The sequence below is a fragment of the Crocodylus siamensis genome, chromosome 4, assembly GCF_052110815.1.
Source record: "Crocodylus siamensis isolate JL-2025a chromosome 4, ASM5211081v1, whole genome shotgun sequence".
In the NCBI taxonomy this organism is placed as follows: Eukaryota; Metazoa; Chordata; order Crocodylia; family Crocodylidae; genus Crocodylus; species Crocodylus siamensis.
In genome coordinates, this window is record NC_143398.1 from 221,435,979 (window position 1) to 221,462,439 (window position 26,461).

The following is a 26,461-nucleotide window of genomic DNA, read 5'->3' on the forward strand; positions in this document are numbered from 1 at the left end:
TCGGCAACCTAGGTTAGCTGAGAGTAAGAGACATACTTTCCTTCATAAAACAGAAAACATTTACAAAACTGATTCCTTAAATATGCAACATAATTGAGCTCTATTTTACTTTGGAATCTTATCATACTAGAGACAAAATTATAAAAATCACAGAGACAGGCTAGAAGGGACCTTCAGAGGTCATCCAGTCCAATCCTCTGCTGGAGGCACGATCAGTCCTATCCAAACCACAAAACTATATGGTCAATTTGTTGGATGTTGCATATACTTTCAAAATCCTTTAAATTCTCTATGTTGCTAGTAAATTTTGTACAAATCTGGCTAAACATGTCAAATAGAATAGGAGAACTGGGATTGTAAATCAGAGCTGGGTTTTATAAAATGTTTGTATTACCATCCATGCAATAAAGAAAGCTGCTATAAAACAAATGTATTAGCAGCTTACTTGGCTTCACAACTGTTGCTTGTGCAATCATGTTAACATGACACGAACTCCTATGACACCTATTAACCAGATCTGACTTCCTAGCAATACAAAATAGGCAAGCAATAAACCCTAACAGCAAGGGCCTGAAGACACTGCTTGAGGAAGAGCTCAGCTTCTTCCACATACCCAATTTTTGCAGCTGCTGACAACAACTGTTACTAGACTACTTACAGAACCTACCTGGAAGTAAATTCTTTCATATCACATTATTAGCTAGTTTCACAATAACAACACTGCTTTCTACTTGCTGCTTCAGAAGAAGTTTTCTTCCTTATGTGTAACACTTTGTACTGATCTGTTCTATTTCAATTTTTCGTTTATATTGTTAAGTTCCACAATGTATCCAGATCCCTTTGAATGTACATCATATCTTTCAAAGCAGGGGTCAGTTAATGTGGCTTACAAAGCCACTGGATGCAGCCCAGTGGAGGGGGAGGGGGTGTGGGTGTGGGGGTCTTATTCCTTCAGCAGTGGTAAAGCAGCACTGGTATGCAATTTTTCCCAGATTTTTTTTTTGGGGGGGGGGGGGGAGTAAATACAGTAACAAGATTTCTAGTTGCATTCCCAAGCCACTCAGTTTTCCCCGTCTTTCATTTAACTTACTAAACTTACATTTGATAATCTGACCATACTAATAACTAGAATTTGCAAGTTTATCTGAAACACTGTATTCCAATATATTTATATATATTCTCTTTCACCTTTTCCCCCTAGTACTTATATTCCAAAGAAACAAAGATTTGCTCAATCTGTGCAAGATGAAGATGCAAGACATTCAACCATTAGTGTCTTTTAGAAGAATGAAAGAACAGGAAAAGGGCTATGAAAATTATTGACAGTAAATCCTGAAGACACCTTGAAAGTGACATATCATAAACTGAACCACTTTTAGAGATATTTTTAATAAGATAAGGTAACTCAATTCATATAGATCTAAGGAATAACTGCATTGAATGAAGAAGGGATAGATAAATGTAATCTGTTTGAAAGGGGAAATACAGTAATTGAAATTTCAGATGCCTCTTTTCCCCTAGAAAATGTTCTACATGTTATTTAATAATGCAGATGAAAAGTTTACACTCTCAAAAAGTTTATGCAATACTAGAAAATGGATACGATTATTTCCCTGTTCTTAGAACTTTATGGCATATCCCATGATGAAAATTAAGATATATCAAGTTTTAAAAAAAAACCCTTATAATCAGAGGGTATTATGATATTCTGAAAAATTCTTGAGATTAGCCAACATTTTTTTTTTTTTTATTATTGCATCAATATTTTTCAATTTGAAACACTTTAAAGAGCTTTAACACAGAAAACAAAAAAGTGTATGTTAAATTTCAGTTCCTGCAAGAGCTTAAAATCTAATTAAAAAGACACAGTAAACTTCAAGCTTCAAACATAATCAGCTCTTTAAAAGGCATTAAAAATAGTTTTAAGATTATTCAGTGATGTATATTACCTACATGTCTGCCATTTTTTGTGGTTACACAATATGAGTATCTTATTTTTAAAAAGTATTAATCTCCCTTCTTGCTAAACAAAATGTCCAAACATCTGAATCTGTATGAAGAGGAGAGAAAACTGAAAATAGTGCTGCCAAATTAATTAAAAGAAGCAAGTAGACATTTTCCACTCCAATGTCTAAAATTCACTCCACTTTTTAGTGGTGCTATACAAAAACATAAAACAAAATGGGAATGCAAACTGACATATTCCCTTAATGCCAAAGCTGTCCAGCTTCTCTCTTGCCCACCCACTACATGAGTGCCCCTGTGCTGTAAGCTTGGCTACCTTCCCCTGCCCCCAAGGGCAGGACAGTAGCAAAAAGTAGAAGCTGGAAGGAGTGGGAAAAGAAGCACCTGGGACCACATGTTAACCCCTTCGAGGATACTAGTTGGACAGCCCCAATTAAATGCTAATAAAAACTGAATGTCCAAATGACAAGTAGCAAGTGTCAAATACTAATTACTACTTCAGCATTTGATTATACAAACAAACATGCACCCATACTTTCAAATAATTTGGTGGGCTGGATCCAGATTGTGAGCTCCAAGCAAGCTAAGTGACCCACCTCTGAATCCCGCCTATAGGGCTTCTCACCACAGCCGCAGATGCTGCTGTGTCAGTATACCAGCAGCCAAGATGGTAATGCTGCTGCCACTCAGCCCTTAGCTGCCACAGCTGCTGAAGCAAGTGTCAGCATGGCCAGCACCCAGGGGGTGAACACTGCTGCTGCTTTTTGCCACTGGCAGCAATTGAGAAAACACTACATTATATGGTGGTGGTAACAACCCCCTGGATGCTGGCCAGATTGACACTGGCTTCAGGCAGTTCTAGGGTCAGGGTGGAGCAGTAGCAGCTTAATATTGCTCACAGTCACGATGAAACCCCCCACAAGCTGGATCCCCCACCTCCATGGGCCAAATATTTGACAGGCTTACTATTAACTAGCACAACTTCAACTGGAAAAATGAAGAGCGCCTCCAACAACCTTTTACTTAATAGTTACAGCATTTTTATTTTTTTACCTTTTCATTTACCTCTCTTAGATTCCAAGGGGAATCTCTCCTTGTCTGCTGCTACTGGCAATATAAATCAGGAGCTGACAACCTCAGTCATAGCCCACAGTCCAGATTCAGCCACAGAACCACAGGATCTAGCCTGTGGAGCTGGTAGGTTTTGCTGACACTGTACCACATGGGACTTCAGTGGAGGGAGTTTTGCTTATGCTGCACTGAACAGTGGATCCCAACTGTGGGCTTCTAGCAGGCTGGATGACCCATCCCATTAGGGTTCTCATCACACCTGCTACATCAGGGCCAGCAGCTAAGGTGTTAATGTCACAGCCACTCAACCCCTATCTGCCACAGCTGTTGCAGGTGAAGTGTCAATACCCAGGGAGTGAATACTGCTACCCAGTCCTAGTGCTGGCTTTCCTCTGACCTTAGCCAGGTCATTCCAGCCCACGGCAGCAAAGAGTTTGCCTACTGCCAATACAACAGCAGTCTCCTGCAAGAAAATCTATAATGATAGTAGGACACAACTTGTAGAGAGAAGGGAGAGAGAGCATGTGCACACACACACCAAGCTCTTCTAGACAAGTCAGTCAATTAGAGCAAGTATCTGCATTCAACTGATAAGGACAGGCACCCCAAGACAAGCAATATATATATAGTCTACCTACTGACTAGTCCCCATACTATTACCTTCAAAAATACAACTCCATATTCCCACAAAGCCTCTCCATTTGACCTTAGCACCATTTGACGGATGAAAGTTTCTAGCCCCAGAGAAAGAACAGAGCAGATATATCTTAATGGCTGATTAGAACTTTATCCCCAGTTTGCACGGTCATCTGGGACTGTTCCTGACATTTACCCACAGATTGCCTGTGGGCATCCACAGAATCAAAGGTCCTTGCCCTTGTTTCTACTTAAAGATATATCTTCTAGCAGTAAATGCTGCCTTCTCCCTTCAGAGCAGAACTCTTTAGAGCAGGTGCGCTCAAACCTCTGGTTTGCAGGCCAGATCTGGCCCAAAGCCCTGTCATGTAGCCCATAGGTTTCCCCATAGCCTAGAAATTTGGCAGTACTGGAGCATCAAGGCCCTGCATACTGAAATCGGGCACCTAACCCCAGTGTGGAGGGCTGGATGGGGGCAGTGCCAGGCCCCCAGGACTTAATCCTGGCAAGCTGGGGTGGGAGGGGAAGGTGCCCTGCCCCCAGGGCCCAAACCCATGGGGAGGAGCAGTGCCAGACCCTAAAGACTCAATCCCAAATTACTGGGGGGGGTGTAGGCAATGCAAGGCTCCCAGGGACCAATCTCTGTGGTAGTGGCAAAAGGGGGGGCAGAAACCCCCCAGAAAATAATCCCAGGAGGAGGGGGCAATGCCAGGTCCAAGGGCCTGCTCCCAGTGCTCAGGGCAGGTAGGGGGCAATTCTGGGACCCAGGGCCCAAATCTTGCACTTAGGGCTTGATCTGGCCTACAGACTGGTTCCACTCCAGTCATCTGGCCCACAGGGGCCAAAAGGTTGAGTGAGCACTACTGCCTTAAGAGAAACTGCACGTGGAACTTAAGACAGATTTTTCTTCTTTATACACTTCCTTGTCCCAGGAATAAAATATAAATACCATTTTTAAGTGACCATGGAATAGTACAGTTGGTCTAATTTAATATAAATCTTGACAGACAAAAGATGACTAAGATCTACTTTATATCAAAAAGTAAATACAGGTTAAATATGCATATTGTTTTCCGTAAGTAGTTTCCAGATAATAAATACATTAAAACTGGAAGTAAAACTGAATAAATACCAGTGATTTAAGGGAGTGTTTGTGTCAAAAAAAATTACAGTTCAGTATAAATTCAAAAGAAATACAAACAAATTCAATCAGATTAAACGTGTTTGTATGTCTTTTAAATTTAATCTGAACTTCAAATTTTCTAAGTGTACAAAAACTCTGCTTTTGGGTAAGGACATAATACCCCTATTTTTTTTTTTAACCACTGAATCACTGATACTGTATTCACTTGCATACCATATGCACTTCCCCCCACCCAAAAAAAACAAAACAAAAAAGACAAAAACAAAAACAAATCAGCCTTCCAAAACTAGAATCTTAAGCAGGGAAACTATTATTAATTCATTGGAATAGAAGTATAGAGACACTGCTCTAAGGGCTGCCACTTCTTTCTAGCCACCAAGTAGCAGTGGCAGAGTCCAGTGTTAATCATCTCTCAGCCTCTGAGAAATTTGAAATAGCAATTGGCTGAGCATTGTAGCTTATACCTGAAGCAACAACTAAACTGCGCAAGGAAATTAGCTACTGTATGCAGTTTACCATTTCTTGAGGAGCTTGTAGTGTGGAAAGACTCAATTAGTTGCAGGACCTTACATAAAGAACTATTTACAGTAAAGAATTAACAAATCTTGCCTTTGCAAGGGTCTGGGGCAGGTATGGGCAAATTGTGGCCTCCAGCCTGCAGCAGCTCACCAAAATTCCTGAAGTCGCCCTGCAGCCAAATAACTGCCTACCTCTTATATGGGGCCTAGCCGTGGTGCTGTACTGGCACACCAAGTTCCTGCTGCCTCACCCAAACTCTCTCCTGGGATGCTACATTTCCTGGACATTCCAGGTTTGCAGGAGGACTTACTTTGCGTTACAGCTGAACTTTTTTTTTTTCATGTTCTGCCCTACCTATGTGCATGTTATTCCCTGGCAAGTGATTTTTTTTTTTAAAAAAGGGAGTATACAACTTAGGTTCTATCTTACATAATTTACATCTAAGGTTTTTCTTGGGGAAATTTTTCATTCATAAAAATGTTAATGTTAAAAGAAGCAACCCAAGAGAATGTTACCAGATGACTTCTGACAATATGAAAATATATAGTAATCAACATTCCAGGTCAGGTTTACCATTATATTCCATCTGTTTTAGATCAGACAGAGTATGGATCAGCTGATTTCTTCCTGTACCCAGATTCCCTGGCCCATTGGGAATGTCTCCTTGCTAGAAAAGGAGGCTTACACCCAATGGAAAGAAGGGGTCATCCCCAGGGAGGACTATTTTGCAGTTGCTCGGGGACGTAGGGGGGTAGTTAGGAAGGCCAAGGCAGAAATGGAACTGGGACTAGCTTCCCAGATTAAGGACAATAAGAAGTCCTTTTTTAAATACACAGGAAGTAAAAAGAAGGTCCCGGGTAATGTGGGGCCCTTGCAGGCTACAAGCTGACCTTGACAGGTTGCAACGGTGGGCGGATGAGAATAGGATGGGGTTTAACACTGATAAGTGCAAGGTGTTGCACATGGGGAGGAAGAACCGGCACCACACTTACAGGTTGGGGAACTCTCCTCTTGCCAGCACGGAGACGGAAAAGGATCTTGGAGTCGTCATTGACTCCACGATGAACATGGGCCGGCAGTGTGGGGAGGCAGTCAAGAAGGCCAATCGTACCCTATCATGCATCCACAGATGCATCTCGAGCAGGTCCAGGGAGGTGATCCTCCCCCTCTATGCGGCACTGGTCAGGCCGCAGCTGGAGTACTGCGTCCAGTTCTGGGCGCCACACTTCAAGAGGGACGTGGACAATATGGAAAGAGTTCAGAGGAGGGCCACTCGTATGATCAGGGGTCAGCAGGGCAGGCCTTATGAGGATAGGCTACGGGACCTGAACCTGTTTAGCCTCCACAAGAGAAGGCTAAGGGGGGACCTTGTGGCCTGCTACAAACTGGTCAGGGGGGATCAGCAGGTATTGGGGGAGTCCCTGTTCCCCCGTGCGCTGCCAGGAGTGACCAGGAATAACGGTCACAAACTGGCGGAGGGTAAGTTTAGATTAGATATTAGGAGGCGCTACTTCACAGTCAGGGTGGCTAGGGCCTGGAACCAGCTTCCAGGGGAAGTGGTGCAGGCTCCGAGCCTGGGGATTTTTAAAAGGAAGTTAGATGAGCACCTTGCCGGGGTCATCTGACCCCGGTGCTCTTTCCTGCTAAGGCAGGGGGTCGGACTAGATGATCTACCTAGGTCCCTTCCGACTCTAGCTACTATGAAACTATGAAACTATAGGACACGTTGGGAAACTTGGTCGTCACACCAGACGACAAAGCTAACATGTTTAATGATTTCTTTGCCTCCGTCTTCCTAAGTAGGGACCAGGACAGCCACCTCCCTGCTGGGCCCCCCTCGGGCCCCGGGGGAGGCACACCTATGTCAAGGGTTAGCGAGGATTTAGTTAGGGAGCTTCTCGAGGGACTGGACGTATTCAAGTCAGCCAGTCCGGATGATCTCCACCCTAGAGTTCTAAAGGAACTGGCCCAGGTCACTGCAAGTCCCCTGGCACAGCTTTAGGAGCACTCGTGGTGCCCTGGAGAGGTACCAGAGGACTGGAAGAGGGCCAACGGGGTTTCCATCTTCAAAAAAGGGAGGAGGGATGACCCGGGAAACTATAGGCCAGTTAGTCTTACTTGGATCCTAGGCAAGCTGTTTGAGAAAATTATTCTGGCACACATCCAGGAGGGGCCAGCAGGAGACTGCATGCTTAGGGGCAACCAGCACGGGTTCATCAGTGGCAGGTCCTGTCAGACCAACCTGGTGGCCTTTTACAATCAGATCACCAGATCATTAGATGCATGGGTAGCAGTGGGCATAGTCTTCCTGGACTTCCGGAAGGCTTTTGACACTGTCTCTCACCCTGTTCTCATTAAGAAACTGGAGGGCTGTGGCGTAGACACCCACACAGTCAAGTGAGTCGCCAACTGGCTGGAGGGCCACACCCAGAGGGTGGTAGTGGATGGGTCCTTCTCAACCTGGAAGGACGTGGGCAGTGGGGTTCTGCAGGGCTCAGTCCTCGGGCCTGCACTATTCAACATCTTCATCAGTGATTTGGACGAGGGGGTAAAAAGTACCCTGTTCAAATTTGCTGATGACACTAAGATGTGGGGGGATGTTGGCACACTAGAAGGAAGCAACAGGATACAATCAGACCTAAAACAGGTTACAAGGGTGGACGGATGAGAATAGGATGGGTTTCAACACAGACAAGTGCAAGGTGATGCACCCGGGGAGGAACAACCGGCACCATACCTACAGGTTAGGGAACTCCCTCTTGTCAGCACGGAGGCAGAAAAGGATCTTGGAGTCATCACTGACTCCAAGATGAACATGGGCCGGCAGTGTGGGGAGGCAGTTAGGAAGGCCAACTGTACCTTGTCACGCATCCACAGATGCATTTCAAGCAGGTCAAAAGAGGTGATCCTCCCCCTCTATGCGGCACTGCTCAGGCCACAGCTAGAGTACTGCGTCCAGTTTTGGGCGCCGCACTTCAAAGGGATGTGGACAGCACGGAGAAGGTCCAGAGGAGGGCCACTCGCATGATCAGGGGACAGCAGGGCAGGCCCTATGAGGAGAGGCTACGGGATCTGAACCTGTTCAGCCTCCAAAAGAGAAGGCTGAGGGGGGATCTTTTGGCCTGTTATAAACTAGTCGGGGGGGGGGGGGAAAATCAGCAGGCATTGGGGGAGTCACTGTTCCCCTGAGCACCGCCAGGAGTGACCAGGAATAACGGTCACAAGCTGGCAAAGGGTAGGTTTAGGTTAGACATCAGGAGGCGCTATTTCACAGTCAGGGCAGCTAGAGCCTGGAACCAACTTCCAAGGGATGTGGTACAGGCTCCTACCCTGGGGGTTTTTAAGAGGAGGTTAGATGAACACCTTGCTGGGGTCGTTTGACCCCAGTACTCTTTCCTGCCATGGCAGGGGGTCGGACTAGATGATCTGCTCAGGTCCCTTCCGACCCTAGAAACTATGAAACTCTCTCTCCCCCACATGGTTTTTCTCAACATCTTTACAGATTAATTTTGAGAGAGGTCATAGACAACAGTTCACTCTCCTTTCTAGTTCAAGACTGATGTCCATGCTAACTATGAAACTGCAGTTAGTGATATCATAATGGGATACAGCTGGCCTGAGAATTGCACGTCAGGCCAATTTATTTATTTATTAGTTAAACTTCTAAGAGTCAGTTTGGTCATAGATGGAATAGTTCAACACTTGAAAATTAAATATTTTAAACAAAAGTTGTTCCATCACACACTTCACCTTTTTCTGTTGTAAAAATACATTTTTATTACTATAAGCTTCAAAATGCTTCTAAATACACCTTACAAATTTTTTCTAATTTTCAGATCATCTCTATGAGGTAGAACATCTCTCTAAACACATAACAAATTATTTTGATACTTCTGAAAGACAGAATTTCAAAATTAGCATTTTTTGCAAGTGAGCTCCCAACAATAGAATCTGGATTGGTAACAAATCATTTCTACAAAATTTTAACTAAGGGGTAGTATCTTCATTATTACTGCTAAGTCACATAAAATAGCAGGTAACAAAACCTTATCTGTAACTTAGTTGTCATCAAGACAGTTACACAGTACTTCTCCACATTTTAAGGAAGTCTGAGAGTAAAGAAAAAGGGAATTCTGAGAGTAAAGAAAAAGGGAATTCCTGGACAAATTCATACAAATCAGATGAATAGCTTTCCACATGCTCCCGAAAGCTAAATACCTCTCTGCCCTACCTACAATCCAAAACAAAATTAAAGGAAAGGGCAGAAGAAAACCCATTAACACTGAGTGCCCAACGTCTAATATTGTAGCTATTGAAAAAAAAGATTTTCAACTCCAACTGGAAGGGATGACAAAACAGACATGCAGCGTTAGTGAGCTCTATCGCAAATTTCCCTGTCACCCCTGAAAATCTCAACCACAGACAATACAGCAAAAGTTCCAGGGAACACCTCTAAACAAGACTGGTGTGATCCTTTATGTCATAAAACGCAAAGTTAGTCCTGGAAAAAAGGGGCTTTGATTTGTCTCTCTCTTCCCAGTCTTCCTAATGGGAAGAAAGTTTGTTGGCTGCCCTGTCCAACACTAGCATTTATCATTCTTTCTTTCTTCCATAAATAATTCTTTTCCATTTGACAACTGCAGCTGGCTCTGGTGTCCCTGACTCCAGAAACGTTGTAACAGTCACTGCTGACACTTACTATCATGCATGCATAATATACAAAATACACCTGATACACATTAAAGACAACACAACATAACATATACAAAACAAACTACAATTTAAACCAGTGATTCTCAACCAGGGCCCAGGGATACCCGATGTGCTGCTAGATCCTTTAAAGGGTGCAAAGAGGTGTGAGAAGATAAGTGAGGTAGGAGGAATTCAGCAGATAAAGCAAGCTAAAGTCCCCACCCCCATTTCCCAGTTCATCTGCAAAGAGGCAAGTACCATATTATCTAAACTTGTTTTTGAATTTGAGTGCCACTCAATTCACAAAAGTTACGGACCTGGAGTCCAGGTCTGGGGTGCCTGGAGTTCAAGATGGTTGAAAACCACTGATTTAAACAAAATTAGATGGCACTGATTGATGGGGTGCAACAACAACAACAAAGTTTCATTTGATCTTTGCTGAAAACGAAAAAATAAAAAGGAAAATTCAGGCAAGGGTAGGACTCAGGAAATTCTTTTCTTAAAACCCTATTAATATGTAAATGGAAGATTTATCTTAGATGTATTTAGTTGAGGCTAAGAACTATCAACTCAGTGTTTTGACAAAAAATCAAAATCACTTCTGGTTACTGGAAAATGAAAGAAGTTTTGAGGTTTAACACAGTAAATGGCTTGTGTTACTCCTGTTACCCTACAAATATATACCTTAAGGGTCAAAAACATTTAAAACAGCATTCACCAATATTGCAAATTGCAGCAATTTAGAAACAATCATTAGGCTTTTTATGTTTAAAAGAAATGAACTCATTATTATAGCACTGAGTGTCGCATTTTGTCCAACGGCTGTTTGTTTATTTGTTTGTTGTAAACTGCTATGAGCCTTTCGATAGGATACGCTATAAGAGATAAATCAACTTGTTTGCTCATAAATTTCAAGGACATAAGTCCATCCAGTAATCACGGAACAGACAGCTATACAGCTGTTGTTCTGATTTTCAAATAAAAACAATGCCACCTCTTATTCTTTTCCTTTGGTTAATCCATCCATCCTATAAAACGCCCGGAACAACAGGGAACCTGGTTTTCTCCAATTTAAAAAAAAAAATATCCCCAATTTTCGGTTTTACAAAAGTAACCCAAAATTTTTCTGCGATTAAACAGAAACACCACTAATATATAAATAAATCAGTTTAATCACAGAAAGATGTGGATTTTGGGTGTTTTTTATATCTGGAAATTCAGGATTTTTTTAAGTCAGAAAAAATCAGGATCCCTGATTAGCCTTGCCTTTGTGGCGCTGTTCAACTGCTCAACCAGTCTCCTATCTTACTTACCTTCCTTAGAACAAAAAATCTAAGGAAGATCAAATTCCATATTACCCTAAAACAGGGGCAGGCAATTATTTTGGATGGAGGGACTCTTACCAATTTAGGCAAGCTGTCAAGGGCTGTATGGCAGCCCTGCCCCTTAACAGGTGCCCCACCCCCGGTTGCCATCTTGGGACTGAAAAGTCCTGGTCCTAACCTCTGACCTTTGCCACTGGAAGTCTCTCCCCTTGCCCCTGAAAGTACTCCTTTGGGGAAGAAGGTTTGCCATCTTAGGGGAAAAACCACCAACAAATTACATACTAAAATCAAACACCCATATCAACATATTTTAATTTAATTTAAAAATATATTTTTGTCCTGATTTCTGAGCATTTGTGGTGTATATGCAGAACTGATTGCAGATAGGGGTTTGTGGGGATATGTATGTATGAGTATGATCCACGTAGTGCAGAGTGGCCAGGCAGAAAAGTGGGGAAAGCAGCAGGGGGGAGTGGAAGCAAGCAGGAGCATGGGGCCTGCACCAATTTCCCAGGGCCAGCACCAGCAGGGCCCAGAGCATGCAGGGACCTGTAGAGTTGGGCTGCACCAGCAGAGAGAGTGGAGAGTTGGCTTGGCTCCATAGAGCCCCTGCTGGCCAGGACCCTGCACTCCTACTGCCCTACTCTAGGCCCCACCAGCACAGGCCCCAGCATACCAGCGCTGGTCCCATGCTTCCACCCAGCTGCCGCTGGCTCCTACACACCCATCCACTCCCAGAACCCCCAGCCCAGACCCAAAGTACAGGCAGGGAGCAGCATGTACAACCCCAACCCTGTCCTCACCTGTGGGAAATGGGCTGGTGCTCAGCACAGGTGGAAAAAAGTAGCCCCCCATGGCTAGCACCATGTGCTGCAGCTGCCCACAGCCTATGTAGGGCTGTCCTGCCCCTCTGCCACAGCAGGGCAGCAGTGGCAACGGAAACCAGGCACAGGTAGCCCTGCGCAGGCTCTGAACAGCTGCAGCACAGGGAGCCAGCCACAGGGAAGGGGAGCAACCATTTTACTCCATTTTCCGCCCCCATGCTGAACACCAGTTTGTTCCCCACCGCCGCTGCCAGCCTGGGCCCTATGCCAGCTCTGCGCTCGCCCATTGGGGCTGAGGTGTGGCAGCAGCAGAAGCTGATGCTGCTGCTTGGTGCAGAGAAAAGTGGCCCCTCTGCTCACTGGCACCGGGCAGTGTTTGCTGCAGCCACCCGTCCAGAGCCCACACCACACTAGGCTGTGGTACAGCTGCTTCACCACCGCCTCTGCGCTGCCCAGTGGCTGCTCCGGGTAGCACAGAAGCCGTAGTGAAGCAGCCACACCACAGCCCAGCATGGTGTGGGCTCCAGGCAGGCAGCTGCAGCAAACACTGCCCAACAGCAGTGGGGGGAGGGGGAGGTGCTGCTTTCCTCCACAGTTTCTGGGGAACAAGTTAGTGCTCAGGGCGGGGAGAAAAACAGCCACTCCCTTTCCCCATGGCTGGTGCCCCATACTGCAGCCGCCTGGAGCCTGCACGGGGCTACCTGTACCTGCTCTCTGTTGCCACTGCTGCCCCACAGGGCGGTGCTGATGCAGCAGAGAGGCAGGACAGCCCTGTATGGGCTGCAGCAGGAAGTGCCAGCCACAGGGCGGGGGGCAACAGCTCCTGGCCACCAGCAGTTCTATGGAGCGGGGCCAGCTCCCCCCCACCCTGCTGGTACAGTCCAGCCTGACTCCACAGACCCCTGCCAGCCTGTGCCCCACGCTCCTACTGCCCTGCTCTGGGCCCGGGACACTGGCACAGGCCCCAGACTCCCGCTAGCTTCCACTCTACCCTACCCCCGCCTTCCTGTCCACCTGCCGGCTCCCAACTGCATGGCCGGACCAAAGGGCTCAGCAGGAGCTTGTCTGGCCCAAAGGACTGGGGCGATCTCCACATTCCTCCCCTGTCTCTGGTGCAGGAGCCTGCCAGGACTTCCCCTGGGTCCTACTGCCCTGACTCATGTCATCTTTGATAGGAACCAGGGGTAGATAAATATTAACTTTCTAAATTGTTTAGGGTCCCCGCAGGCTGAACAGAACAGCCTGGCAGGCTGGATTCGGCTGGCAGCTGTATTTTGCCTAACCCTGCCCTAAAGGAAAGAGTTTCTTTTAGCAAACATGTTTTGTGCTACCACAATGAGTCATACACAAACCCCTGTGCCCCCTCTTCCAGTCACCTCTGGAGGGCATACTGACAGGGCCGTCCCCGCTGTTGACATGGCCAGCGGTGTCTGCAGGTGCTCGTCAGCCCCGTCCCCACCGCCAACGCCACTGGTCGCGCCTGCAGGTGCTCACCAGCCCTGTCCTGATCGCCAACGACACTACCGGCTTCTCTGGGTACCCCCGGCCAGACTCAGGAGGCACCAGTCACCCATGCAGAAACCTTATCATTTCTAAAAGGAACATACTTCCTTTTATAGCTGCATCACTCTCACCTCTTCATCCCTGGCCTAGAAATCTCTTATCTTCTTTCATAGATTAGAAGCAGTTACTCTCCCTACCCAGAAATGTACAGAATTTTAAAATCAGAATCCTAGTAAACTGTGGCACAGACTCAAGCAATTCTCCACCCCAGAAACCTTGGTCTCCCTTGGAACTCTGACAGAGAACATAAAGAAGGCTTTAATACCATTTAAGGGTCAAGATAAACCAGATGTCCATATACTTAAAAAGCTTTTGTGTAGAGAAATAAAGACGCACAAAAGGAAAAAGTTCTAGGAATCTCTCTTGGACTAGAGAATTTTGAAACTATCTGCCTGAAAAACAGAACTAGCTTAAAACAAACAAACAAACAAAATCCAACTGTTCTCATTTTAAAGCTTCTTCTTATATTAAAGCTACACATTTACTTAGAGGTCTTAATATAATGAAAAAGCATGTGAAACGTGACCTATATTTTTCTGGAGTGCCATCGTAACTAGAGCTTATCTAGGTGACTGAAAGAAGTACCAGACAAGACACAAAGAACAAACTTCACTTTTGACTACCCCCCTCCTATTGCGATAATTATTCCATTTCAGAAGGCCTTCAGAAAAGGCCTACTACTGACTGCTCTACAGGAGCATAATTATCTTGAAGACATTAAATCTGAAAAATATTAAACTATATAATGGCTTAATATAGTGAACGTTCATACACAGCAAAAAGATCTAGTGTTAAGGTTGTACTTAGCTGTAACTCCACAGCAGTGAGTCTCAACCAGGGTACCACAGCACCCTGGGGTAACCTGAGAACCTTTCATGGGTGACAGAGTTATCACCCAAAGTTAGCATTGTTAGCTGCACAAATGCGATTCATAAAATAATCCTGAGATTTCCCACAGGAATTCGAGTGTCAGAAACATTCTGACCCAGTGTGGTCCTTCAGAGCTCTCTACAGCAGCAGAACTGTTCTATTATTCTTCTGTAGTAAAGAGTGAAAGCTAACAGCTGACATTTTCCAAGGAGTGCCTTGATCTGAAAAGGTTGAGAACTACTGGGTTATATTAACCAATAAGAATCCACCTTTCCTTGGAAAGTAACTGATGTACAAAATGGAAAAGTTTACTACATGTAAACTGAAACTTTCCACTTGGTAATTTTAATTGCTTTTATTTACATGAGTTTACTCCAAAGCCATCAGTTCAGCAAGTGGGCATCCAATCATAAGCATACCTGATCCCCAGGATGGTTAAGGGGGTGGGGTACAAGGGAACTGTAAAGACCCTCACTGGAACCTCTAGGACTAAGGTCTACTAAACTAAACTAAACACAGTAAAGGTTTTATCTGCACAGGGTACAGGCCAAATAATTTTTCCTTCTCTGCACTTGACTAAAGTGTTGGGCCAGATGGCAAAAGACAAAGATTTATAAAGGCAGAATGGAGAATGAGAGGGGAGCCAGGTCACTATCAGGCGCTGAATCCCAGCAGGTGTCTCCAGTCACTGCAGTAGCAAAGCATGCAACAATTAAGCTAGTCACAGCAGAAGCTGGCAAAGAGCACAACAATAATGATGTACGGACTTCAGAAAACTTTTGGCGCTATAGTAGTCTATTCCACATACCATATTATATTCCAAACTACAAGATTGCTGGGCAAGAAATATCAGCCATATCATGCCTAGAATTTAGACCAGGGACTGAGGAAAAGATGTATATTTTCCTGGATACAATGACTAACTTTCATTGCAAAACAGTGTAAAAAGAGGACTGACAGATAAAATACTATGGTATGCATATCAAACTGAATGCAACTAATAACAACTGTTCACTTGCGATAGTGGTTTAGATAACAAAGAGAAATAATTGTTCAGAGCAGTGGTGTCCAAGATGATCCACTGGGGTGTGGGAAAAAATATTAGAACTTCTATTTATATTTATATAGATATACATATATTGGGGGTGCGTGCTCAAAAATTTTTTACCAATAGGGGTGCGCGATCAAAAAAATTGAGACCACTGGTGTAGAGTAATCCACAAGCTTAGAATAAAGGGTTATGAGATTATTTTAACCACAAGAAGAAAATGATTTAGCTTCATAATGATCACTTGACACGTTACCTAGTCCATTTGATAGTGGAAACTCCAAATTGTGATCCCATAGCTTCATTATCTTGGCTAGAAAGATTAGACTTCTGTTTTGAATGACGTATCTTTACAATATAAAAAGGTTAACATGCTTTCTTTCTAGAAATCAAAGTTCAAAATTTTAAAACGAAGCAAATTTTGTCTACAAAATTACAAAATTGGCATAAAAAAAAAACTAAACCAAAAAGGGTGAAATTTTCTTTGCCTTCATAATTTAAAGACAGATGGTAAAGAACTTTGACTCCTAAAGTCTTATTTGACAGAACAAGACATACCATTTTATCCCATTAGCCATCTCCAATTTCTACAAATTATCTTCCATTACTTTACAAAGTTCCATCCTTTTTACCTGAGATTTAAACTTAATTATGAAAGATGATTTTAAAGAAAAAAAACCCTATTTATGTGGAATTTCTTAACTTTCTATCCTCCCACATTAAAAAGGCACTGGAATGAACTTCATCTCAAATCAAAATAGTTATTAGGAATTCCATTATCAGGCAAAACCTGAAACATGAAAAGATTCTAAAAAAAATGTTCTTTTGTCTGAAAGTTATGATCCTCTGTTCAGAGATACTTTAAAATGGAACATAGACAACAACTGTACATGTGAAACTCATTGCCAGCAAAAGCTATAATTACAAAAATAAACTGTAAAATTATTCAAATTTAAAATGTACAATTTTCAGCATCTTTAAGTACAAATATGAAGCAATAAAGATAAATCTAGGAGACTCAAATTAAATTGTTATACCTTTATTAAAACAAACAATCAACAAATAGTCAGAGAGCACACAATGTTTACCTAGACCCACTCAACATATTTACTTCACCTATCACACTGAAAACAAATACTCCCACTGAAACAGCCTGAATGCTACTCTGCAAACCAGGATTTCCTCCCACCAATAAATAGAAGATAATACACCTCAGCAAATTTATTTATATTTTCCTGAAAATTTTCTTCAATGACTGTAAGGTCAGTGTACCTAGTCAGAAGGAAACTCAAGAGAAAGCACCTGTGTGAGAGGTGGGTCTGATTAACAATTCTGTAGAAGGGGACACTTGCCTGCCTGTATACAAATGAGAGGAGCTTGGGGAATAGCACAATATAATTATGACTTCACAGGGATAACAGAGACCTGGTGGGACTCCACCCATGACTGGACCACAGGTATAGACGGCTATACCTTGTACAGGAGAGATTGAGTAGATAAAAGGGGCAGGGGTGTAGCTCTCTATGTTAAGGAAAGCAATGCGTCCCTGCAACCTGATGTTGGCAACTAAAATGGATGACTGGAGACCCTCTGGGTTAAAATCCGTGGGGAACATGGCACAGGGGACACAAGAGTGGGAGTCTACTACAGACCTTCCACCCGAAGTCAAGAGCTTGACCAGGAGTTCAACCGAGAACTGGCTGAGGCTGCATGCTCCAGGACCATGGTTGTCATGGGCAACTTCAACTACCCAGACATCTCGTGGGAGGATCACTTAGCAAAATCCAAGCATGGATGACCTCTATCTGACTCAGAAAGTCTACAGGCCAACAAGAGGTAAAACGCTGCTTGACCTGGTACTGGCTACTGGGGATGACCTAAATCGGCAACCTAGTGGTCGACGGGAAGCTGGGCGACAGCAACCACGAGCTGATCACCTTCACCATCTGTCATAAAGCTGGCAAATCAGTCAGCAAAACTGAAGTCCTTGACTTCAGGAAGGCCAACTTTGACAAGCTCAGGAGGCTTGTCAGTGAAGACCTCAGGGACCACAACCCCAGGAGGAGGAGGGGGGCAGTTCAGGAAGAGTGGTTGCTCCTCAAGGGAGCAATCCTCAATGCACAAGCTAATTCTATTCCATCTTGGAGGAAAGGCAGCAAGGGGACACAGCAGCCCCCCTGGCTCTCCAGGGATCTAGCAGACCTCCTGAGGCTAAAAAGAAAGGCCAACAAAGGATGGAGGATGGGATTCACTTCCAAGGAGGAATATTCTGCACTGGTCCGGTCCTGCAGGGAGCAAACCAGGAAAGCCAAGGCTGCAACTGAACTCCAACTAGCTTTGAGCATCATGGACAATAAAAAGTCCTTTTTCCTGCGGCTCCCCACATGTCTGAAAAGCAAGGGCAACACTGGACCCCTGCTGAACCTGATGGGACAACTGACACCCAGGAAAAAGCCAACCTATTAAATGGGTACTTTGGGTCAGTCTTTCATCAGCCCCATAGGATGCCCATGCCCACTATGAGACAGGGAGGTCTGGGTGAGGGAGATCCCCTGCCCTCGTGAAGGAACACCTTGAGAAGCTGGTTACCTTCAAGTCAGCCGGTCCTGACAATCTGCACCCCAGGCTACTCAAGGAGTTGGTAAGCATCATAGCCCAGCCTCTGGCATGGATCTTTGAGAACTCCTGGCACTCTGGCGTAGTTCCCGAAGACTGGAAGAAGGCCAATCTTCAAGAAAGGAAGGAAAGTGGATATGGCAAACTATAGGCCCATCAGCCTGACCTCTATCCCGGTGAAGGTCTTAGAAAAGTGTATTAAAGAGGCCATCCTTAATGGATTGGCTGACGCCAACAGCCTGAGAGATAGCCAGCACAGGTCTGTTGTGGGTAGGTCGTGCTTGACCAATCTCACTTCCATTTACGACCAGGCGACCTACCAATAGGACAAGGGAGAAGAGATTGATGTCATATATCTTGACTTCAAAAAAGCCTTCAATCTGGTATCCCATGATCACCTCTTGGCAAAACTGGCCAATTGTGGCCTTGGGTCCACCACGATCCACTGGCTGGGAAATTGGCTCCGTGGTCAGACCCAGAGGGTGGTAACTGATGGAAGTCAATGGTCATGGTGCCCTGTGACTAATGGGGTCCCTCAAGGCTCTGTCCTTGGACACAGATTGTTCAACATCTTCTTCATTAATGATGTGGACACTGGAGTCAGAAGCAGACTGGCCAAGTTCACCCATGACACCAAACTTTGAGGCAAAGCATCCACGCCAGAAGACAGGAAGGTAATCCAGGACAAGCTCAGCAAATGAGCAGACAAGAACCTGATGGTGTTTAACACTGAAAAATGCAAAGTTCTCCACCTTGGGAGGAAAAACCTGCAGCATCCATATAGGCTTGGCACTGCTACACTGGCTAGCACTACGGAAGAAAGATTTGGGGTTCATCATTGACCACAAGATGAACATGAGCCTGCAATGCGATGCTGTGGCTACTAAAGCGACCAAAATGCTGGCTTGCATGCATAGATGCTTCTCGAGCAAATCCCGGGACGTCATTCTCCCCTTGTACTCGGCCTTGGTGAGGCTGCAGCTGGGGTACTGTGTCCAGTTTTGGGCTCCACAACTCAAAAAGAACATGGAGAAGCTTCAGAGAGTCCAGAGAAGAGCCACACACATGATCAGAGGTCAGGAAAACAGACCTTATGATGACAGGCTGAGAGCCATGAGGCTCTTTAGCCTGGAAAAGCGTAGGCTCAGGGGTGATCTGATGACCACCTATAAGTTTATCGGGGTGACCACCAGGATCTGGGGGAACATTTGTTCACCGGAGCATCCCAAGAGATGACGAGGTTGAACGGTCATAAAACTACCGCAAGACTGTTTCAGGCTGGACAAAAGGAAGAATTTCTTTACTGTCTGAGCCCCCAAGGTCTGGAACAGCCTGCCATGGGAGATGGTTCAAGCACCTATATTGAACCCCTTCAAGAGAAAACTGGATGCTAATCTTGCTGGGATCCTATGACCCCTGCTGACTTCCTCCCCTTCGGGCGGGGGCTGGACTCAATGATCTTCCAAGGTCCCTTCCAGCCCTAATGTCTATGAAATCTAAGAAGGGCAGACTTCTAAAGTACTTTCATCTTTCCTTTAACAAACACTCCAAGGTTGCATCCAGATGAGTGTGACTGTGCAGTAGGTGGCACAGTCTGCAGCACCACATACCACACGTTCAGTTGCTCTCCACTCTGCAAGGGAGCAGCACAAAGGAACAAAAAGCAGAGCAGTGCATTAACGGGCTGTGTATGCACTGCTCAAAAGAGAATGCTGCACCTGCCCGCCAGGCTCTGCATAGCAGAATCACCACTGATGCAGCCCCAGGAGGGCTCCTGGTAAGGCTGCTGGGACCAGCCTAGTGCTGGCCTCAGCCACCCCTACCCCACCCCAGGTAACCTGTCACAAGCCAGAGCATGCATGGCATGGGCATTCCCCCAGAACAACAGCAGTGGTACAAGGTACACCGCCATGAGTTGTCCCCAGGGAACCAAACATCCACACCATGCGTGGACATGGCCCAGGAGTTAGAGGCCTGTAAATTACTCAATGAATGTTTTTAAGAAAAGTTACAGATGATATATACCTATGAGACACCATTACCTTAATGTCAAAGGCCAAGTCTTACAAAAACAATTTTCATTCATGCCACCCCGGTAACTCTTAGGATTGATTTATGTTTTAACCACTTATCAGTAACCTTAAAGGCCTTTACAACATCCATGCACTGAGAGGTATGGACACATCACAACATTTTCCCTTCATATGACTGACACTTAGGTTGCATGCATTAAAAGAACTGTTCCTCTGAGCAGCTGCTGTAACAAAATAATCATACACAAAGCTTAAGCTTTTTTTATGAAAAGTGCTCAACATCATATCTTTGGTTAAAACCAGTGCCACTTCTGTGTTTAAACAACCAATCAACCTAGGCACAAATACTAATATTAACAAAATTAAAATGTCTTGTAGTAAACACTCAAGCACTGAACCTTCTTACTACTCAAAACCAGGAAGTCATCACACAAACAAGAAAACAAGCTATTTTTTTTAATCCAGTCGACTTCAAAAATGAAAGGTTAAACTCAAATAAGTGGGGAGAGAGTTAAAAAAAACCCTAATTTATAAGTAATACAAGGTGACATAATTAATACAGGGAAGAAGATATTTTATCATGCTAGCTTGTTTCTGTAATAACCATGCATCTCTCCTTACCCACATATATCTTTGGTTACTTGACAAGGGGGGGAGGGGCAGGGGTTAGTTGTTAAAACATCTAATATTTGCTTACACCCAGGTTTAAACCTAAGCAGAGCAAAGCACTACTAAGAAATGTTATGTAAATAGCAATTATTTTTGTAGGTAGCAAAACGAGGTCTTTATTGTACAAGCCCACAATCAGGTAAGACGTTCCACTGACTTCAAAACAAGTAATCATAGTAAGCTCTCACAAGAGAGAAGGGCTAAAGAATGTGCCCTCATCTAAAAATCCCCATTGGCTTTACTTGTATATTCTTTCTCCATACAAGCTAGGGTTTTCCTGAAGCCCAATTAAATGATTCAGTTCTATTTGTACACAACACCTGGAAAATGGAAAATGCCAAGATGCAAGCATTAAGAAAACGTGCGTCTAAAGAGAAAAATTCAATCCAAACAAATTGAGAACAAGATTCTTTTAAATTCTATATACTATAACAAATGTTACTATGTGAAATACCAATCAAATCTGAAATGTCAGTTCTCATATTCTACCGGACAACTAAAAAGTGCTACAGTTGAGAAAATGTCACATATGCCATATGCCCTCCCAATAACTAACCTAAAATTAACTGCTGAACACGATGCATGTAGTTATTTCTCAAAGTTAAATAAGAGATACCTAATAACACAATTTGAACTGAAACGGAACATAGTTTATGTACTCAGAGAAACACAAGAGCCTGCTCAAACTGGTTGAAAATATCCACCTTGATCACCTTTGTTTTGCATCAGGGCTAGGGACAGAAATCACACATAAAGCAGTATAGGCAATCAGAAACCAGTTCAGATCTATAAACACAGCAAAAGTTCAGTGCACATAAACCACTTTCAATGGGGCTGAAATCGTTTAAGCTAAACATGGATGGATGTAATATCAGACTTGAACTTCTGCCCCAGATCACCTCCAGATTTAAGTTAACTCACAGTCCCTCAGCATCCCATGATGCTTTGCACCTTCCTTGCAAACCCCTCCTACTCGCAGGGTGGGTGGGCTAGCTTTGGCCAAAGTTGTCTGCTCCAGTCAAGCAAAGAGGCATGCTCTAGCACCCCCTGGCTTCTTGCCTGAGCCACTGCAGGCAGGTGGGTGCATTTCTAGAATCAAAAGTGAATGTCTGTTCACTTGCTTATCGGTTCAGTCTGTGCAGGAAAGATTGAATCAATTCAGCCTTGGGCTTTTTGACTCTCTGTACTTAGCACAGAAGTCAAGCCTTGATGTTTAACAGTTAGGCACTAAATAAGCAACCCGATTTTCCAAAATATAAAGCACCCAGCAAATCCAACTGAAGTAAATGCCACTTAGGAGCCTAATTTTAGATACAATTAGAAAGCCAATAATTTTAAAAAGAGTAACACAACTCCTTCTGTATGCATCTAAATGGCACGTACCCATGGGTATTTGGGCACAGGTTCACAATTCTATTACCTATGTGGATGCACAAATGTCCAGGCAGCTACTGTGCATGTTTGGCTAGCTACATATTAGCTGAGCAAGTATAGGGTTATTATGTATGTAGCCATATCTCCCTCCAAAACAAATAAACAAACACGAGGAAATGAGGGGCACTGTGAGCGATTAGGGCATTTACCCAGAAAGCGTGAGACCCAGATTCTCAGTCCTCCTCACCCAGGAGGTTTGAGTTGGGGTTTCCAGCTTCCTAGCACAGTGATCTCTTAACCACCAAGCTAAAGGTTCAGCACCATGCAATCCATTCCTCTCCTCTTGAAGCTGGGCCACTGCCCCTTGCATTTAATAATCATTGGATAAAATAGCAGACGAGCAGCTGGGAAGTTACAGTCTACTGGGAACAAGGGTTCAGGCAAGAATCCAAAGCCTTCTCACTTCCAGAGCAGCAGCCATCACACATGTATGTGTAGAGCAGCCTGCTCTCTCTTTTCTGGCCCCACATATATCACTCTCTTGGCTGCACATGGGGCCAGTTCCAAAAAAGGGGAGTGAGGTGGGGGAAGGATCCAGGTAATACCTACCCTGTGGAATAGTGGTTCCAACACTGTATTGGGAAGTTCGAAAGAGTTTGGCAAGAGGGACTTGGAACCCAGGTCTCCCACTTCTTTGGTCAGCACCCTTCCTACTGAGTTATTGCAGCTAAAAGATAGGAGGGTCCTCCTCTTCCTCCACATTCCCCTAAGGCCCACAGTTAATCATTTTCTTAGGCTACAATTTGTGACTTATGCCTCTACTTATACACATACACTGCATGTGCATATCTGCCAAGCCAGGAGATCTATTCTGTACCAGCAACAGAGTTTAATAGAAGTCACAACTTGTGCATAAGTGCCAAAAAGGCCACGTATGCAGCAGGAAAATTGCCTTTTATCCATACAAGAGGTAACAGAATTTCACATATAGAAAAACAAAAACTTGGAAGGCATTTGTGTTCCAAGCAAAAGTGATCTGGCCGAGTCACCACTGAAAATGGTACTATATTTGTGCACTAAAATATTCATATTTATACTCCTGGTTAACTTTATTATTTATAACTCTGTACAACTTCGTATTATTTGTATAATACATATATGTATGTATGTATGTATGTATGTATGTATGTATGTATGTATGTATCTAATATTTATGCCTCTGTATAACTATTTTATACTTCTTTTGGGGATAGCAGTATATAAATAAATATACTGATCTGGAAGTATAGCTAAACATTCACAATAAAAAATTAATCTGAAAAAACCTCAATGCAGCCTTTATTTACTTAAAAAAGAAAAGAAAGGATCAACTCAAATTCTATAAAATCAAAACAGATTTTTTGTTAGCTTTTCAGCTGTTAAAAAGTGACATCAGATTACCGACTTGCTTTTTTTTTTTAGGGTCAGAAAGGACCTTAGGTCAATCAAGTCTGACCCCCTGCCCTGAGCAGGAAAGAATGCTGGGGTAAGATGACCCCAGCCAGGTGCTTGTCTAGTCTCCTCTTCAAGACCTCCAAGGTAGGGGAGAGCACCACCTTCCTTGGAAGCCCATTCCAGATTTCGGCAACCCTCACTGTAAATAATTTTTTCCTAAAACTAAATCTGTTCTCTGTCAATTTATAGCCACTGTTCCTAGTAACGCCAAGGGGCACCCTGGTGAACAGATTCCCCCCTATTCCTTGCTGCCCCCTCCCCAAGGAATTTTATAGTCGGCCACATAATCCCCTCTCAGCCTTCTTTTTCGGAGGCTGAAGAGATTCAGGTCTCTCGGTATCTCCTCGTAGGATCTTACCTACAGGCCCTTAAACCATATGAGTAGCCCTCCTCTGGACCCTGATGGAGCTATGACAGTAAGAGCACCTCAGGATCTGTCCTTGGGAAATAACCATATACAATACACATACCAAATCAAAAGAGAAAAAAGTATCTTTAAGTAAAATTTCTGGGAATGACAAAAAACGCAGATACCAAATCTGTTATGGACCTACAATACAATTTGATAGTCAATTCATCATCAAGAGTCACTGCAAATCAGAAACTAAGATTCCTTTCCCTTCTGGCATTGGTACAGCCACACCTGGAATAGCCTGCTGAATTCTAGGACTCATCTGATCAGAAAGAATTCCCTCCAGCTGCTCTAACAGAGAAACTTCTATGAAACTGGAGAAAGTAAATTAAAGAGAAAAGAAATCGCAGAAGTAGCATGTACATACAACATTGTCAAAAACTGCCAGGGGCAGAAGTAAGTAACACAGTAATACAAGATCAAGGGACAAAAACAGTAATACCAGACTGTGTGAAACAATTATTTGAGATAGTACAAGAGAGTAGTTCAACTTTTTTAGACTCAAGGCACCCCTGGAATGTGCCAGCTCTTAGCTTTCACAAGTTTTTTCTGATTGCAGAAAAATAAGTGCAATATCTTCCAGAACAAAGAACTCTGAGAGACCATACAAGGTCAAAATGTTTCTGACACTATTTAAAATCTCTGGGTTTATCTCATGAATTATATGTAGGCATGTGTACGCCTAACCATGCCAATAATGTGTGACACTCTTAAAAGGATCTCACAGCACCCCAGGATTGCCACAGTACTCACCTTGAGAATAAGGGGTACAAGGGATACAACAGAATAAAGTCAAGGAAGTAAAAAGGTATTAAATCAGCATGGGGGGGAAGGGGAGGGCACAGCACAAAAAAATATTTCAACAACTGCACCATACACAATAGAGAATAACATATCACAAAGTAATTATAAGTCTGAATGCTTGCAATTTTATATCAACAAGATAAAACACTAGCAAATACAATATTAAGGAAAATCCTACACTAAGAGAGAGATGGATTAGATAAGAGTTTCAGTGTACTTATTCAAGCTAAAAGAAAAATCCCTTAAGACACAGGGTAACCCAGTTCTGTCATTAGAGAGCTATAACTTGTATCAATTAGGAAAGATAGTTGTCTATTCCTTCAGCTCTTAAACTCCTTTCAGAGCATGTAATTCTGATACCAGCTGACTTTAAAAAGGGGTGGGGGAACCCGAGAACACTTTAAAACAGGGAATTATAACTAAAACTCTTTCACTACTATCAATCACCATCTGTTTATTTCTAGCTAAAGGAGAGCTGGCAAAAAAGAGGAAGAGATAATGAATGAATTTATGTTGCATTTTATTTGAATGGTCAAGCATTCAGGCATTTGGTCAGTGCAAATACATACATTATACAAGCAACAGTATACTTAATGGTACTTGTAGCTGCGTAAGCGAAGGATAAACTCAACTCAGGGATTTTTTCATGGAATTGCTGACTTTGAAGCATTGCTAATTTTGTACTAATGCTTGTGAAGATATGTACACTATTTTTACTGCACTTCTCAGCAACAAATTATTATTATTATTATTACACATCAAATAGCTAATATTTGGTGGAAAAAAGCAATGTTCAAACAACTCTCTCTCATATCTATTGATAAATTTGTGGATATTACTGGCTAGCACTGGAATTGGACCTCCTTGAAATGCTAAGCCAACTCTAGGCAACAGTTAACTTTTATAGGGGCAGAGAAAAGGTGTTCTGTTTAATTCAGCTACATCAGCTAATTCAAACTGACTAAACCAATTAGGAATTGAAAAAAGAAAAAGCTTGTTCTCTTCTATGAACAGAAATTGGGTACGAGTTATACCAGTTCTAAAAATCTCAAAGGATATGGTGACAAACACATAGATCAATTTACTAACTGTGTTTAATACTCCTTTTTAATATCAGTTTAGAAACATTACATTTCATTCTTTATATATTCATAATCTTAATTTTAGTTAAATAAAAAAAGACTGAAAATGCTATATGCATTAAATTCCAATTACCATCCAAATAAAGCTTGAGATATACACATGAATAAAATATTTAATTAGATAACAAAAAGGAAATCTGTCACTCTCCATTTTTTAAATTAAAAATCTGAACAAGTATATAATGGATTATATAAATGTATATAGAAGTAGACTACCTCTTGGTTAAGACAAAAATAGTTGCAAGGCAAGACATTTTGGG

General features: G+C 43.3%; 1 protein-coding gene across 1 annotated transcript in view; it reads right to left on the reverse strand.

The window, feature by feature from the left end:
* Positions 1–26,461, reverse strand: part of EPC2 (enhancer of polycomb 2) — a 92,899-nt gene that overhangs the window by 58,594 nt on the left and 7,844 nt on the right. The window lies entirely within an intron of this gene.